General features: G+C 39.4%; 1 long non-coding RNA gene across 2 annotated transcripts in view; it reads left to right on the top strand.

Moving 5' to 3' along the window:
• Positions 1–15656, top strand: part of LOC140683720 (uncharacterized) — a 197008-nt gene that overhangs the window by 140618 nt on the left and 40734 nt on the right. For both annotated transcript variants that reach the window (XR_012055075.1, XR_012055074.1), the window contains one exon: positions 1041–1229. This is a non-coding gene — a long non-coding RNA (uncharacterized lncRNA). The remainder of the gene's footprint in view (positions 1–1040; positions 1230–15656) is intronic.

Genomic DNA, 15656 nt, shown 5'->3' with positions numbered 1-15656 from the left:
CCTTCCTGATTCTTCAGCAGATAGAAATTGGGCTTGTGATTTCTTCCGCAGCACTTCTGCAATACAGATTTTATTACAAATGATGCCACTTTAGGCAGGATAGACACAAGCAAACTGTAAGCTCAGAATTGCCCATTGTAATCAAATTGGCTATTTTCCAAACAATTCAGAGACTCTCTCCCAGTGTGACCTTTCAGAGCCCTCCACTCAGCAAAAGAGGGGTATATTACCTTTCATGCACTAGTGTTCGTTTTAAGAAGAAAGCCAGGATTATTGTTCAAATTCTGTACAATTACACCTGAGCACCTCATTGTTTTTGGGGGGAGGGGGAGGCACACACAAAAGAGTCGGGTTGGCATTTGGTAGAGAGATGTGTCTGGCCTTACACACAGGAGGGCAGACACAGAAAACACTAAAAGCACACTCTGCAATAAATATGTGACAAACTGAATGCCTAGAAAGAGAATGGATACTGCCCTATTTGGTTATTCTTGCCAAGCTGCGCTGATGCTTTTCAGAGGTGTAATTGGACATAATGCATATTTTGAGCAGGCAGTGGGGGCAGATGGGACAAAGAGGATGAAAGAGCAAATGAGATCTGGAGTTAGGGATCCTTTAAATTGGGCCATTTGGGCTCTAGACTGTTTCCCACTTTCCTGTTTTCTCCCCCAGCATTATAGCTCTTCTTAGAAACCTTTGGGTTTATATAAAACTTTAGGAAAAATCCAAACAGTGATAGATTGCCCAGCAGAAAATTATTTACATGAAAACGCCTGCCTAAGCATAATTTTTTCCTGAGATGACATCTGCTTTGAAAACGCAACACAATTTCATCTCAGATGTAAAAGTAACACCCTCACCTTTTTTTTTCTTGACACCAGGAGATGCATAACTTGCTGACAATATGTGGCTGATAGCTGTATCAGTCAGTCTTAAATAGTCTATAAATCCATATACAGTGTAAAATATCATTGATTTATGTAATTGGGAATTTTTAACAATACAGTTTTGTGTAACTATGTTTGTTTTTCCCTTTTCAGAACCATCTTCCCTGTGAATCTGAAAGCAGTCTTTGATTGTACAGAGCCACTATGTATTCCATCCTCGTGCTTCCCTGGAGTATAAGTTATGATATATCAGCATTGTCTTTGAGGTCTACCAAATCTGTGGATATGCAATACACTGAAGTATGGAGATGGAATGAAGTTGAAAGGATTCATGAATAAAATGTAAGTGGACAATGCTTCAAACTAGAGCACAAATACTGCATTGCCTAAATTGAAAGAAATAGCTCCTTTTTCTGAAGTAGGAGCAGTAGCAGTAACAAAAAGCCAGGATTATTGTGGCCTTTGGTCTGGGACTCATCTGGTATCTGAGAGCAGCACATAGAGGTGCTGGAATACTTTCTTTCCACATGATGGTTGCAGATGAGCTTTGGTGAAGAAATACTGTACTACATGTATAAAGTCTTACAGATCTGTGTGAAGAACTTTGCCAACTATAAGCAATTCCCCTTGCACCTGCAGCACCTACAGAAATAAATAAGGCATTCAATCCAAAATTAATGATAAATGTAAGGAGCTATTCTGCCCCTGGCATTGTCAATTTTCCCTTCCTTTTCAGGAACCTGATTATTCATACTTAGTATATGAACATACTGCATGAGGTAAATAGGTACCAAGGCTAGTACTGGTTTTGAACATAGATCATAATTTTACTTACTCTCTTACATCATTTAACTCTGTTCTGGTGACCCTGGGACCTGGTAATACACACTGCAACCAATAACCATAACTCCATGATCCGTATAGAATACGTGAAGGATGGTGGCAAGTGTGTAATTTATTACCTTCTGTAGTGCTGTGTTATTATTATGTGACTGTTATAGCATTCATAGTTTGACAGATTCCTATTAGCCAGTCAGTCAGAGTATGTAGTGTATTATTTTACCAATACCTGATGCATATCAATAAAGTGGGTGAACACTGCTATAGAGCAGCTGAATTGGCTTGGAAGTTGTAATCTCCCATTCTGAGTTCTTACCTGAAACATCAGTTTAAGCTGACTGATACTTTTGTAAGGCTTAGGAAAGTCTGGGTAACTTTCTTTTCTCTTTGTCCTGAATCCTTGAAAAGAAGTGTCAAAACAGTACAAGAGCTTATTTTCACCGTACTATCATTCCAACAGTAGAAGCAAATTCACGAGAAATCTTGTACTGTGAGACAACCTGTTCTCACAAGATTTCCAGCCCATTAACTCAAGAATCAGATTGTTTGGATTAGGTTTGCACGAACAGCCAAGTTTTCAGGTGCTTATCCAAAAGGCATTGAACCAAATCGTTTGAGGTTTCCCCACATACTTAATATATTATGCAAATATTTACTATATGCAGAGAGGAGAGCAAGAAAAATGGGAAAAGATGGGAAAAATCTCCTTGTCTGGGACAAGCAGAATTAGTTATTGCTGGATGAATAAAGATATAATGGTTTCTGCTGGCTGGACAAAAATATCAAGAAGGAGAGGAAGCACAGACAGAAAGTGTTACAGCACTGAGGGTGACTAAGAGGAAGCTTAAAGCCGGAAAGCAGTGAGTTGCTGGAGGGTGAGGAGAGGAGATGGAGCTTCATATAGCCATGAAAGAGTGTCTCAAATTACAGGGAATGCAGAGCTAATAAAAGAAAAGGATATGAGCAGGGATAGCTGTGATTCTGGAGAGGGGAGCTGGATAATACAACTGCTATGCCTGCATGTGGCCAGAGCTCAGGTCACAGCTAGTGGTCTCGTGGGGGTCACAGCAGAGCTGAGCTCGGGGGTGTCAGTCCTGCAAGGGACACATGCTGCTGCTGTTCTCCTGGGGCAGAAGGGCTGCCTGGAGACTGCTACATCCCTCCTTGTATATTTCATCCTCCTGCACTTCTAAGAAACTAAGCTTGGATCAGCCAGTGATGTTATTTCAGGACTGTGAAATATAATGTTCTGATTAGATGCAACACATCTAAAGAGTATCTATCAAAATTTAAGAAAATACATAGGAAAAAATGCAACTAATCCAGATTTTTTTTTTCCTGTTATTTCCATTGCACTGGTAAGCTGACACAACACGTTGTATATAATTCAACCATGCTGTCAGTTTTTACTAGGAATGTAATCAATATGATCTTACAAATTTTAATCAAGGTCTCTGAAATAAAGCACTTGTTATTATATAGATTCTTACCTAATGCTATGCAGCAGTATGTTAACAAGCTGATAGGAAGTGTAAATCTTTAAGAAGAAAGAGTCTGACTGTGAAAAGACCATGATTTCTGCCTCACCCGAAGTGTGACTGGCAGTAGCATAGACAGAAGGGATTAAGGTAGTCCTCTGTATAAGGTGGTCCTACTGCTCCTGCTTCTGAGGGGTAACATAAAGTACCAGTAGAGCTGTGTCGCTTCACAATTTCATTAATGGTCAAGTAAATAAAGTATGATACTTTGTGTCACTTCATGAGGAACTGCTAAGAAGAAGTAATCATCAAGAGCTGTAGAGAGGCTCTTTTTTGACGTGACTAAAGAAAATTTCTACAGACCATCAAACTGCAGGTGGAAAGAGAACAGAATTGTATGAAGGCATAGGAGGGAGTTGAATTGCTGTTTGCAATTCTGGTTAGCTGACCTGAGCTAAAACACAGGGTGAGCTTCTCTCCACCTAGCTTTAGACGTTTATATGGTAATAATTTAGGGATTACCTTCACTGTAGAATTTCTTTGTACTCTGTAGAGAGAAAAAGGCACTTTTAGGGAGAGATATTTTTTTACTGGTTTTAGGTGTTTTCTGTAGGATAAGCTGATTTGGGACTTCATATTTATTATTCTCCTAAATGAATATAAGGTTCAGCAAAAGTGACTACACATGGTGATATCTAATCAGAAGAATGTCTCCCTGTCTCTCACCAATGATGTTAACATTTTATTCACTGTGTCTTGCATCAGTTATGGTATCGCAATATGTTTTGCATGAATGTACTCAAATTTTTGAAATAAACTCACAAGAGATGCTTTATTTTCTGGTCAGCTTAACAAGCTGCCCAAGTGGTGGAATCACCATTCCTGGAAGTGTTCAAAAAATGTGCAGCTATGACACCTGGGGATATGGTTTAGTGGTGCACATGGTGTGCTAGGTTGGACTCAATGATCTTACAGGTGTTTTCCAACCTTGACTGTTTTATGAATCAATGATTCTGTTGTTTTGTATAACCTCGGGTGGCTGGCAGAAAATATACAAGTTGCCCCATCTTCTTCCACAGTGTTTAAAAATGTCTTTGAGAGGAACATGCCCTCTACATAATTTTCTTCCAGCTAATTTTCTTCCACATCTTTAATACTAATCAAAAGTTCCTCAGTGGCACACTGCTGGGTTTGCATTTTGATCCCACTATAGGCAAACTAAGGGGATACGTGGAAAGAAGAGTGGAAGATCCTTATCACAGCATCTCCAGTGAATCCATGTGCAAGATGAGGCACTGCTGGGTGGGACAGTGATGTCAACGGGATTGGTGGTTCCACTCCAGAGAGGCTGCCCTGCCTCTTCCATAGACATGGTAGCTCACAGACATTGCTTTCAGAAAGGATTTCAGCACAGACAACCCTGGAGTAGCTGTTCAGGGTCCCTGGCAATCCTGTGCATGGGACAGCTTCAGTGCCAGCTGTATTATTTTTATGGAGCTTACTGTATTCTAGCTGTCTGTTCTGCATCTGCCGCTCCACAGACAGCCAAGAGAAAACCTTCAACAGTGAAGCTGAGCTAGATAGCTCACGTGTGTGGTGCCCTAGACTAAGGAGGTGGGCAGACTTTAAAGTACTAAAATTTGTCACAATGATGTGCATTAATATTGTGTGCCTTAGAAAGCACAAGCCCACAGTAAATAGAAAGGGGTTTGCTGTATCATCAAATGAGGTCCTCCAAAATATCAGAAAAATGTATATTATAGTATTTTCATAATAGAATGAACCAGCTCCATCTTAAAAGTACGATCTTCTGCTGTTTCCACTCCCTGTTTTTTTTGGGTTTTTTTTGTTTTTTTTTGTTTTGCTTTGGTTTTTCTGCACACAAAAGGTGCAGGTGCCTGTAAAGAGTCATCAGAAAGTGCAGTTACTCAGAAAATTTTCCACTTCTAGCTCATCATCCCTAAATGTCACCATTGCTGAATGCTTAGAGGACTTTTCAACTTTTCAGGTCTTGGTAAACTCTAGCTGGAAGCACATAATTAAAGCCGCTTTAAATCATATATTAAATATTCTCAGCCAAACAGCAGATACTCCTCTTCTCACTATTTTTTACTGACCATTTTATTCAACTCCATCACTTTATCCACTCAGCATAGGCTTTTGAGTTTCTCTTTCAAGATGCCTGACTGCATGGAGATGCTAATTTAGGATTAGTTAATGTTGAGGCTAAGTATCTATTTGTAGTATCTATTTGTAATATTTATCACAGACATCTAGAGGAGGGGCTCTGATTCTTGCTCTTTTTCATTTAGTACTCTTCATAAATGTTCAGGAAACTAAGGATGGAGAAACTGAGTCTAGATTTTTCAGTCTTGATCATCAAGATTAATGTTTCAACCAAGCCAGAACTGGTGCAGAGAAATAAGATGGTACTTAATTGCTTGTTTCTATAGCAAAATGTATGTCTTAGATATGAGGAGAGCTTCTTCCTCTGTGTGGAAACATGCACCTCAAAAGTGAAAAATAATGTAGCTGAAAAAAAATGTAGTTTTCTCCAAAATAGTTCTTTATGCTTTTCTTCCCCCAAGAAATTTTCTGTGCTGAGCAATTCAGCTAAAAGTAAAAACTTTGTTTTTGTTGAAGGAGCCAGCAATATTTATTCTGAATCAGTACAACAGCCCTCCTCTCATGGGAAGCATTCAGGGCCAAATGTCGTGTCCATGATATGATGCTGAGTAGAAATTACAGGACTGTGGCTCTCATAACATACCCTTTCCACTAACCCAAATGAAACATGTCATTGTGGAAGGATAAATGGCAATCTTTGGCTGTCATGCACCAGGCTCTTATTATAGACACAGAGATAATGAAACTAATGTATCCTGAGGCAGTGTTGCTTAAAAGAGTATCAGAACAGGAGAATGTGTGCTGAATTTCATTTACTGAGACTTCTTCTGATGTGTTTGGAGCTAAATTTTGGTGAACAATATAGAGGCTTACTCTTTCAGAAGTGAAATGGTGTTTGGACAGCTGGCAAAAGGATAACTCTGCAGAATTTTCCCACCTATTTCTGTTTTTTTTTTTCCTGTCAGGAAATACATGCCTGCTTATGTGACCCTTTTTATTGTCCATCAGTCCTTCATAGAGAAGAACAAAGTAGAAGGTGGTCTGGGAGGAGTTGAACCCCATACAAGTTTTCCACAAAATGATTATATCTGTTAAGCAAGTCCTGGAGAGGATGGCAACAGCTGATCCAGAAACTCATAAGGTCAAATGATGCAATTTTTGAAGATGATCAGATGTGACAGAAATGAAGCTCCTCTTATAACTTATTGAGAGTATATATGTTTGGTTTTAGATACATTCTTGGATATGAGATATTGCCTTGTGCCTGTTCCCTGCTGATAGACTGGTGTTTTCACTGTGCCACTTAGGACACCTGCATCTATTTCACAACTCCATGGGCAATCAATCTGTGGGCTGGACTTCAGTGTCAGTGGGCACATCATCTCTGTCCAGCAGCTGAAATAACATATTGTAATGTACAGGGAGCACGTTAATCCTCATAATTAGCACAATTCTGGGGTCAGTACAGGCGAAAATATTTCAAACACCTTTTAATTTTATCTGTGATAATTTCTTCATTTTCTGTCCACCTTTATTTCCTCTCACAGGAGCTACTCAAGATAACTTCCTCTTCATATGCTGTGGTGTCACTGACAGTTGTAAAGGGAACAAAACAATCTGAAAGGAAAATTTTTATATGGAAAAGCTGTTTTAGGAGGGTATTTTTTCTTTTTATTAATCCAGGAAAATAGCTTGAGACATCTAGAAGGGGACACACCTTATTCTGTTAAAACTTTGATGTTTTTGTGATCCCGAGAGTTTTTAAAAAAACTGCATAAAGTCCAATGCCCATTGGTCTACATAATGTTTACTATCTACATTAGGCTGCTACTCAGAATCAGCTTTAAGGACTGAATGCTGTTATGCTGGGCACACTTCAAATATATGACAGGTGACTCCTGTCTTCAGAGTTTAAGCTTTCAATCTGACTGGCTTACTAGCATGTTACAACAGTCCTGTCTCTGGCATGCTGATTTGTGGCCTTGATCAAATCACTTAGCCTTTTACTTGCTTAAAGAAACTACTCCTGCATTTGAATGCATGATAAGTCAATGGAGTCACCCACATATGCAGGGGAGGTGTGCAGGACTGACAACTCTGGCCATTCAAGCAACATCCCCTTCCTGAGGAGCCTATTCTGCTTTACCTCCTGGCTGAGCTGTTTGGGTAAGACCTTTTTCATCCATTTATATCAAAATGAGTCATTCTAAAACTCTCCACCTCTGAACCCCAGTATATAAGCTACCTGGTTTCTTTGAGTTGATTCAGATTTGGGAGAAAGAATAAAGATGAGTTCAAGTAGTATATCTGACTGGGTGACAAGTTTAATTAGATGGCATGGATGTCACCAAGGTTGGAGCAGACTGAGCCGCAAACCTTTGAAGTCAGCCTATCTGTACCTAAAGAGACCTATTGAGACATACTGCCTTAATCCTTTTATTTCTGGAGTCTGAGCTACAGTCTTGGCACTGAAAACTAGAGTATGCTAGTTCTTGTCTCTGCAGACTGATATCCTTAAAAGTTTCAGAAAAAGACACTGACTCTTCCAGGTGAAAGGTCAAAACTGGCCTATTACTGTCATCTCTATGTTGTTTTTAAAAGAGATTTCAGGAAAGGAGGATATTTGGGTAGAGGTGAGAAGCAGAATAGTGGTATAGAAGGAAGGATTGGAAACATAAAGAGCAAAAAGTATTTGTTTTGAGTAGCAAATGCTCACCTAGAATGAGCAGCAGTGGAAATGGCAATTGTGGAAGGCAATCTTATATTTGATGAGGAGGGAACATATGTGATGGGACGATGTGAGCCATGGAGCAGATCAGATGATTACAGCAGATGAGCTGTGAATAAGGTGGAGTTGAGGAAGAGAGCTGCTGGGAATCCTAGGTGGAAGAAAATAGAGTGTTAGAACTCTGGAGGAGTCTCTGGATGAGAATGCATAAACGTTTAGAAATGGGAGAAGAAAAGATGGAAGAGAAGTCAGTGAGCACTTGGATGTTGGAAAGAGTAAGAATACTACAGTAAGTAAAAAAAAAAAACCAAAAAAAACCAACCCTTGCTTCTTTAGGAAAGTCTTCTAATAAACATACCTGTCCACAGAGCTGATAGCTACTTACATATTTTACCTCTGTGTTTTACAGTGTTGGCCTTGTTATCCATTTTTCTTCACAACCCAGTGAAGACCTAACTTCTGCATCAGTTCAACATAGTTTGAAGGAGGTCTCTTAGGACAAAGGCTAAAAGCATCTCCTATGAATTTCAGTACATTATGTGCTTGTAGGCAACTCTCATCCTTCACAGATATTTGTCTAATTGCAGTTATTTATTAATCTGAAATGTAAAGTGTCCAAGAAGACATTGGACTTTGGCAATTTAAGCTGTTCTCTCAACCTTCCCTGAAGGTTCATCCAAAATAGACCCTGAATGTTTGTCATTTGTCAAGTATTCAATAATTGGCAGGAAAGGATGGCTTTGGGCACATATGTTCCTTTCCTCCCTCTCTCTCCCAAGCATTGTGATCTTGTTTAGCTTTGTACTGTCATGTCAACTTCTTCTGTACTTGCTAGGGTTCATCTTGTATCTTGTGATGGCGCTGCAGAAGGTATTCTTGTCACCTTGAGCATTTTCCACTCTTTCCTCATGCTGACTGCTGTTTCCATGGAAGTCTGTGATGTATTTTATTCAAAGTAGAATGTTTGGTTAGAACAGAGGAAGAGAAAAATAACTTTTTCAAGGCAGAGTGAAAGAAAATATACTGTAAATTAAAAAAAAGAAGTCACCCTCTCTTCAAACCCCAATCCTCAACTCTACTGTATCCCAAATGAATACCATTCTGTTTAGGACTGAAGTATTCAATAACAACACGAAGGAAAACATGTCAGGTCTCAAACCCAGAACATAATATATTTCCAGTTTACCTAATTATCACCCAGCCTTACCAAAAAACAGATGGAACCACTTTCAAAGCTTTATGTGTGTGCCTGTGTGTGTGCATATCTATATCTGTCTTATGAATGGCTAACTCAAATCAAACTTGGGATTCTAGTCAAGACAACAGCTTCACTGCCTGAACCAGCTTCTATACACTGATCCTTACCAAAAAGAAGAACTGCAATCAAGTTGCATTCAACTCCAAAGAAAAAGAATAAACTCCACACTTTCCAGTAACAGCCCACTATGCCATACTTGCCTATGTAACAAACATATGGAGCGGCACATACTCTGGACTTGATTCTGATTGAAATTTCACAACTAACTCCAGCATCTGTAGCTTGACTAATGCAGCTGAAAGCTCAACCAACCTCTTCCCTTTCCCCTTATTCTTATTACAGGTCTACAGGATGAAACTTTGTGCACAACAGACAGAGAGATCCATCTGCTTATGGAAGCACATGTGAAGTGTGTGAAGCACAAGCTATAGGTGCCCAGGAGCACCACTGTACTCCACATCCTCCTAAGGTGTACTGGATTATTCAAAAGACAGTGCTGCCTACACCCATTCCTTCAGCTCAGCCATGCTGAGAGCATTTTAAATATTGCAGAGGCATAATTCTGGTCTTTTCCAAGACCTTGCAGTGTTGTTCATTACTATGAAGTGTCAGGAATTCAAAGGGAGAGACATGTGAGAACAAAAGTAGGTGCCTCCAGCTTGCAGCAGCAGTGCTGCTAATTGGGACACTTGCAAAACAATGTCATATGTGTCACTGACTTTTACTAACCACCAGAAACACCTCCAGAAAAATATAAACTGCTTATCTGATTTTTTTACCCCCAGCTTACAGCTGTTTTATAGTGGCTGTCTCTCAGAATGGATATTGTCCAGAAATATTTACAGGCAAAAATGATCTTCTAGGATCCCTCACACTGGGACACAGGCATTAAGGAAAAATAAAACAAAGGAATCCCAAATGCAATGGAAAAGCAGTTAAAAGGCAGGGAGGTAACATATGTGCTTTCTTGCCTTGCTCCAACTGGGTGACACACTAATAGGTTTCTTATTCTGCTTTCTTCTGCTAAGAGACTGGAAGACATATGTCAGTTTTCCACCTTAACTGTGCATTTTCTAGCTTGTTTGGATTTATGTCATAACCTTAATGGGATTTAAATGGAATTTTTATATGTGAATAATACTCTACATTAATGCAAGAACTTTAGGTTGCTGTGCTACCAGCTTGATTTGCATAAAGGTTTTTAAATATGAAAGAAGAATAGCCAGGCTATTGTAGATGGCAACATGAAAAAAAAACATACTGGCATAATAGTAAGAGGAGAAGTAAACTCCCCCAAATCATTGGCATGTGAAAGGGTTAATTCTCTGGCTTTTAGGTACAACTGGGTGTAAAGAAGAGCTCAGAGGTCATACTAGTCATGAATATTTAGTTGGTGGAGGGTCTAGGCTGGATTAAATGGTGCAGCTGGAAGGTCAATGTCATAGGTTTATACTTTATCAGAAAACATTTTCTGTTCTAGTGTCGTCTCTGTCTTCTGTAAATGTAAATTTTCTGTCAATGCATAGCTCACATGATGTTACACACACCCCACAAGCTGGGGTGCAGAAGTGGCTGTTTCCTTTAAGTATGTTGCAGATTTTGAGATATCATCTATAAACAATAAACACAATAAGGTGTCTCACATTGAAAAGTGTGCCATTATGCAGTTACATACTACGTATGTTTAATATACATTATGTTGTCCTCCTATTTCCAAGTCCTCATTTATCCTTGAGTATATCAAGTAGGAGCAGGAGAATACTTGTTCCTTTGATATTTCTTCAGAACACAAATCTGGGGCACAGAGAGTTCTGAAGATTCTTCCTAACAATTTTTTGGGCGTAGCACTGCAACTCTTACTCTTAGCTGTTTGCCTTAAACCTTTGCCTTTATTATCCATTTGGTTTTCCAAGCCTCAGCTGTGTGTGAGCACTTCTGAGTTACTGATGGTTGTGCAGTCAGGGAACTTTCCTGCTGGCATGTTATTCATTCTTAGTGTACCATTATTATTTTTAAATGAATTATGTATCTAACACCTTTGGTGTACAGACTACTCTGCATGTGAATAATAAAGTACAGTCTTTGTTCAGAAGAGCTGACAGTCTAAGGGATTGATCCAGTAAACAGTTATTCATGGGTGATTGCTTAGCCTACTGTTGTGAGTACTTTGTTGATCTGGACCCAAACTAATTAGATAATTTGATGAAAAAACAATAGGACATAGCATGTAGTGCAGGAGGGAAGGGATGAAACACAACAATACATAAAGGCCTAGGAAGAAAGAGAATAAACACAGGGTGGTTTGGATTTGATTCACTTCTCTGTGACAGTGTCTGCATGGAAATGCTCTAAAGAATGGAGCTTGGGCCCTGGAATGAAGTATCAGGTTTCCTCCAAGCCTTAAATATTGTTGTGTGTTCAGCTTTCTCTCATGGGAGGTGATAGCCTTGTATTGACCTAATTGCATTTTTTATGATCCCTCTCTGCAGTTAGTTCCAGAGCAGTCTCCTCAATGTTTTTTTAAGAGTAGGTGAGCTGGAATATACACACACAGGTCTGAAGAGCATTGGGCTGACAACTGGCAATGATAAGGATGGTCAGTGGCTCAGTTCTTGAGAATGAGTTAGTTCCTTGTCCATGTGGGACAGAACTGCAGCAGCCAGGTGTGTATAACTGCCATGCAAAAAAAGCTTAATCATGGGATAATACTACTTTGGAGCTGAGAACTCACTCTGTCTCATGCAGAAGCAGAAAATACACAGTGCCAGTCTGCCAGAACATTGGTCATGCATCCTTTCCAGGGATTCCTGCAGGGCAGGAGAGTCAAGCACTAAATTTGAGTTGTGAGATTTCATGTGCTGTTACAAATGAGTTTAAACCACTTTATCAGAACTGAGGCCTGGAAAATCACTGTTTGAGTGTATTTAATTTCTGTTGAATAGTAATCCTTAGTTTGTACCTAATGGTCCTGTCTGTCCTTCTTTAAGTGATGCTTGGACTTGCAGAGACCTTGTTTGCATGGGTTTGGCATTTAAAAGCTGCAGCAAGGTATGAGGACCTTGGCAGAAAGAAACCAAACCCAAACCATTCATTTTTGTGTGGGAGGTGATCCCTGGTAGTTTATCAGTGGAGCTGGGCAGTGAGGGGCAGAATGGAAGTACCTGTCACTGGCTTTGGAAGTCGCTGGCTGGTGGAGCTGGTAACATTTGCTTACAAGCACCCTTGAAGCAGTTTCCTGGAACCTGGCTTCTGTTTGCATTTTCTGTGGGATCTAAGCTAAAGGATTTTGACAAGAAAAGTCCACTTATAATTATGGACAAAATGATTGTCTCAAATGATTATCTGAGATGCTCATTTCACCAACTGGTGTTGTTTACAGTATGGAAAGGGCCACAGGTGGCTCAGAAATAATACTGTGGTTTTATGCAGCTGACCACTGTGCTGGAAAAGGGATAGATATATTTCACTAAGTTGGTCCTAGATGGAAAACTTTTCTTTAATGCAGAAGCAGATCAATTCTATTCTTATTCTAATGTAGAAGTAAGTGGGAAAATGACGCAAAATATGGGAAAACATCAAGGTGTTATGCAAAATAAAATATTGATTGTAAAAATCACAAAACAAAACTTGCTTGCTGTCTTAATTTTTCTCTCATGTCTAGTTATATGGAGATATTTCTTCCTGCTCTTACATCAATTTAAACTAAAACTTCTCAGTACAGAAAACCATTTTGTTTCCTTTATTTTTTTTTTTAGAAAGAAATATATATCTCTCAAAATCTGCAGGGACAAAAGTTTAATTATGTCTTAGTTGCTTGCTTGATTTTGAAATCAGTACTTTAGTCTGAATAAGCACTTGGTGGGTTATAAAATGACATGATGAATATTTCTATTTCTCGTGTTAATATCTAGGTTTTGTAAGGTAATCGACAATAATGGAGTTCACACTGGATTAACAGTTTTGACCTGAAGCTGATACCAAGAAATGTTTTTTTTAAAAATGAATGAACTTTTTTTTTTTAAAAAAGGACCATACTGTGGGAGAAAATATACCTGCAGCAGTAAGGATTCCTCCACTCATGTTTTTCATGACAATCAAGCTGAAGATCAAGAAACATGAATAAGCTAAAACCCACACAAGCACTTTTTATCTTGGTAGATGTCTAGGTTATGGAGGCTAGGTTGCTTGACTGCATAGAAATAAACTATTAAAAAAAAAAACTGATACAGAAATGAAAGTTTAGACACAGATCATGTGAATGGGTCAGTCCTAAGAACAGTAGTCTTGACTCCATGACGAAAATGATGGATGAAACTGGAGGTCAGCACTGAAATGCTGGGGAGTTTCTGGACCATGCCAGGGTGAGGGACAGAATGCAGGGACAGCTCTGAGTGTCATTGCTAATGGGTGGTGGTTGGGCAGAGAAAATGGGGCCTGATACAGGTGACTTGGGTAGAAATTGGTTGGGGGAGTCTCGGTGGAGCTTGGTGTTTGGCATAGAACTAATTGATGGCAGGGTGTGTCACAAAAATGTTCCTTTTTGTGGCCTCCTGGCTGGGGCCAATTATGGTCTGTTGTTTAGAGTATATGTGTTTGTGTTTCTGCCATGTCACATCAGAGTATTCCACAGTGTACCCAAATACTGCAGAGTGACTCCACTTCTAATACCAAATCTGCAGAAGTCTAATTAATAAGTCTTTCTCTGAATGTGAATGTTGTAAAAGATGCTTCTGGTCTTGTGAATTATGAACTTAATCCCTTACAGATTACCTCCTCAGGAAGACAGAAATAGTAATGAGTGCATTCACTGAGGTTTCTTTTAGCCTGAGAGATGCTGTTTCCATGTCACAAATCAGACAAACTTTTCCCCTGTGAGTTTCCAGTCTCATTTCAGCCCTGGACATAACTAAAAATGTACTTAAAGATGGAAATAATCTCTGTGATTCCAGAATCTGAAAACCAGAGTCTCCAGGAATGGAATTAGGAACCCCTGCCCAGAAAGGATGAGAATCAGCTGTACTACACTCTGTGAGTCTTGTCCCAGCTCCAGATAAAAAGTGGAGAAATGCACAGGCTCTGTATGCCCTGGCACAGCCATTGGTTTGTCTCTGATTCTTCATCACAGTAACTGGTGTTTACTGCATTCCTTCCTAGGATATGGGTAGTCTCAGAGAGAAAGGGAAATGCAAAGATCGAAGGCTGGGACTTGCTTTTGACCAGAAAACTTTTAGAGTTAAGCTTCTTGCTGGGCAGTCCTGATATGTGAAGAAACAATTGTGCTAACTGCTTTAGATAAAAATATCTAATCACTGCCTCAAAATATTTCTGTGTTAGAGCCTTTCTTGTAAAAACTGAGGGGTGAAACGGGAGGGTGAGCAGGATAGTAGCACTCTAAAACACATTTTAGAGATAGGAGTTGCTTGCTGTTTGTGGTAAATGCTGTAATACTTTTCTCAGATCTCTGTAATTCACTCTTCTATAACACAAATTCAAATCCATCTCTACTAGATAGAAACCAGTTTTCCTGTAATGTCCTGTGTGTCTGATCTTCAGTTTATTTATATAAACACATTCCTTGCATCTTCTGTTTTGATCTCTAAGATTCACTGACAACCACTTACCTAATGAGTGTGTATGAACCATGTAGCACAACATTCATGGTGGGCTGATCCTTGTGGCAACAGTCAGCATGGTGTGTGTGTTTCCATCCCACACCCTCAGACAAAGTAATTGATGCCAACAGGAAAGTCCCAAATGTCCTTTTATTAAAGAATTTTTATTTAGATACTGTTTTAAAACATTGTTTTACAAGAAGAGCTTTGGTGGGGGTTGTTTTGTTTGTTTTTCTTTTTTTTTTTTTTTAAGGGGTTTGATGAAGATATGGTAGCAATAAAATGAGCAGAAATAAGAGAGTGCTGTGGGATCCCAGGGCCACTTGACTACTATATTAGAAACATAGAATTGGCTCATCCACCAGTGCAAAAGTGACTTCAGTCAAGCAATGGTGATTTATGCCAGCTGGTGATTTCTTATTTCCTGGTAGCCCTTTGTTTTCAGTTCTGCATTTACATATTTGGCTTTTATGTGTTTACTGAACATGGCAGGATGTGTAAACTGGGCAAAGAAGTAGAGAAATTACTTGATAAAGGTCATGGGAGGGGGCATCAGAGGGTGACAGAGCAGTTTTCAGCTCTGCTACATTTTCTCACAGGATACTCTTGCAGTCCTTTCCCTTCCTTGCTGATTTCTCTAGTTGAGCTGTAGGTTTATAACGTCTATTTGAGGGCTAATTAAGTGCTAGTAACAGGAAGTTTTGTCTGCTTGTGGAGTTTGAATGG

The sequence above is a fragment of the Taeniopygia guttata genome, chromosome 3, assembly GCF_048771995.1.
Source record: "Taeniopygia guttata chromosome 3, bTaeGut7.mat, whole genome shotgun sequence".
Classification (NCBI taxonomy): domain Eukaryota; kingdom Metazoa; phylum Chordata; class Aves; order Passeriformes; family Estrildidae; genus Taeniopygia; species Taeniopygia guttata.
The sequence above is the reverse complement of the archived record's forward strand: the minus strand, read 5'-3'. Positions and strand labels throughout refer to the sequence as shown.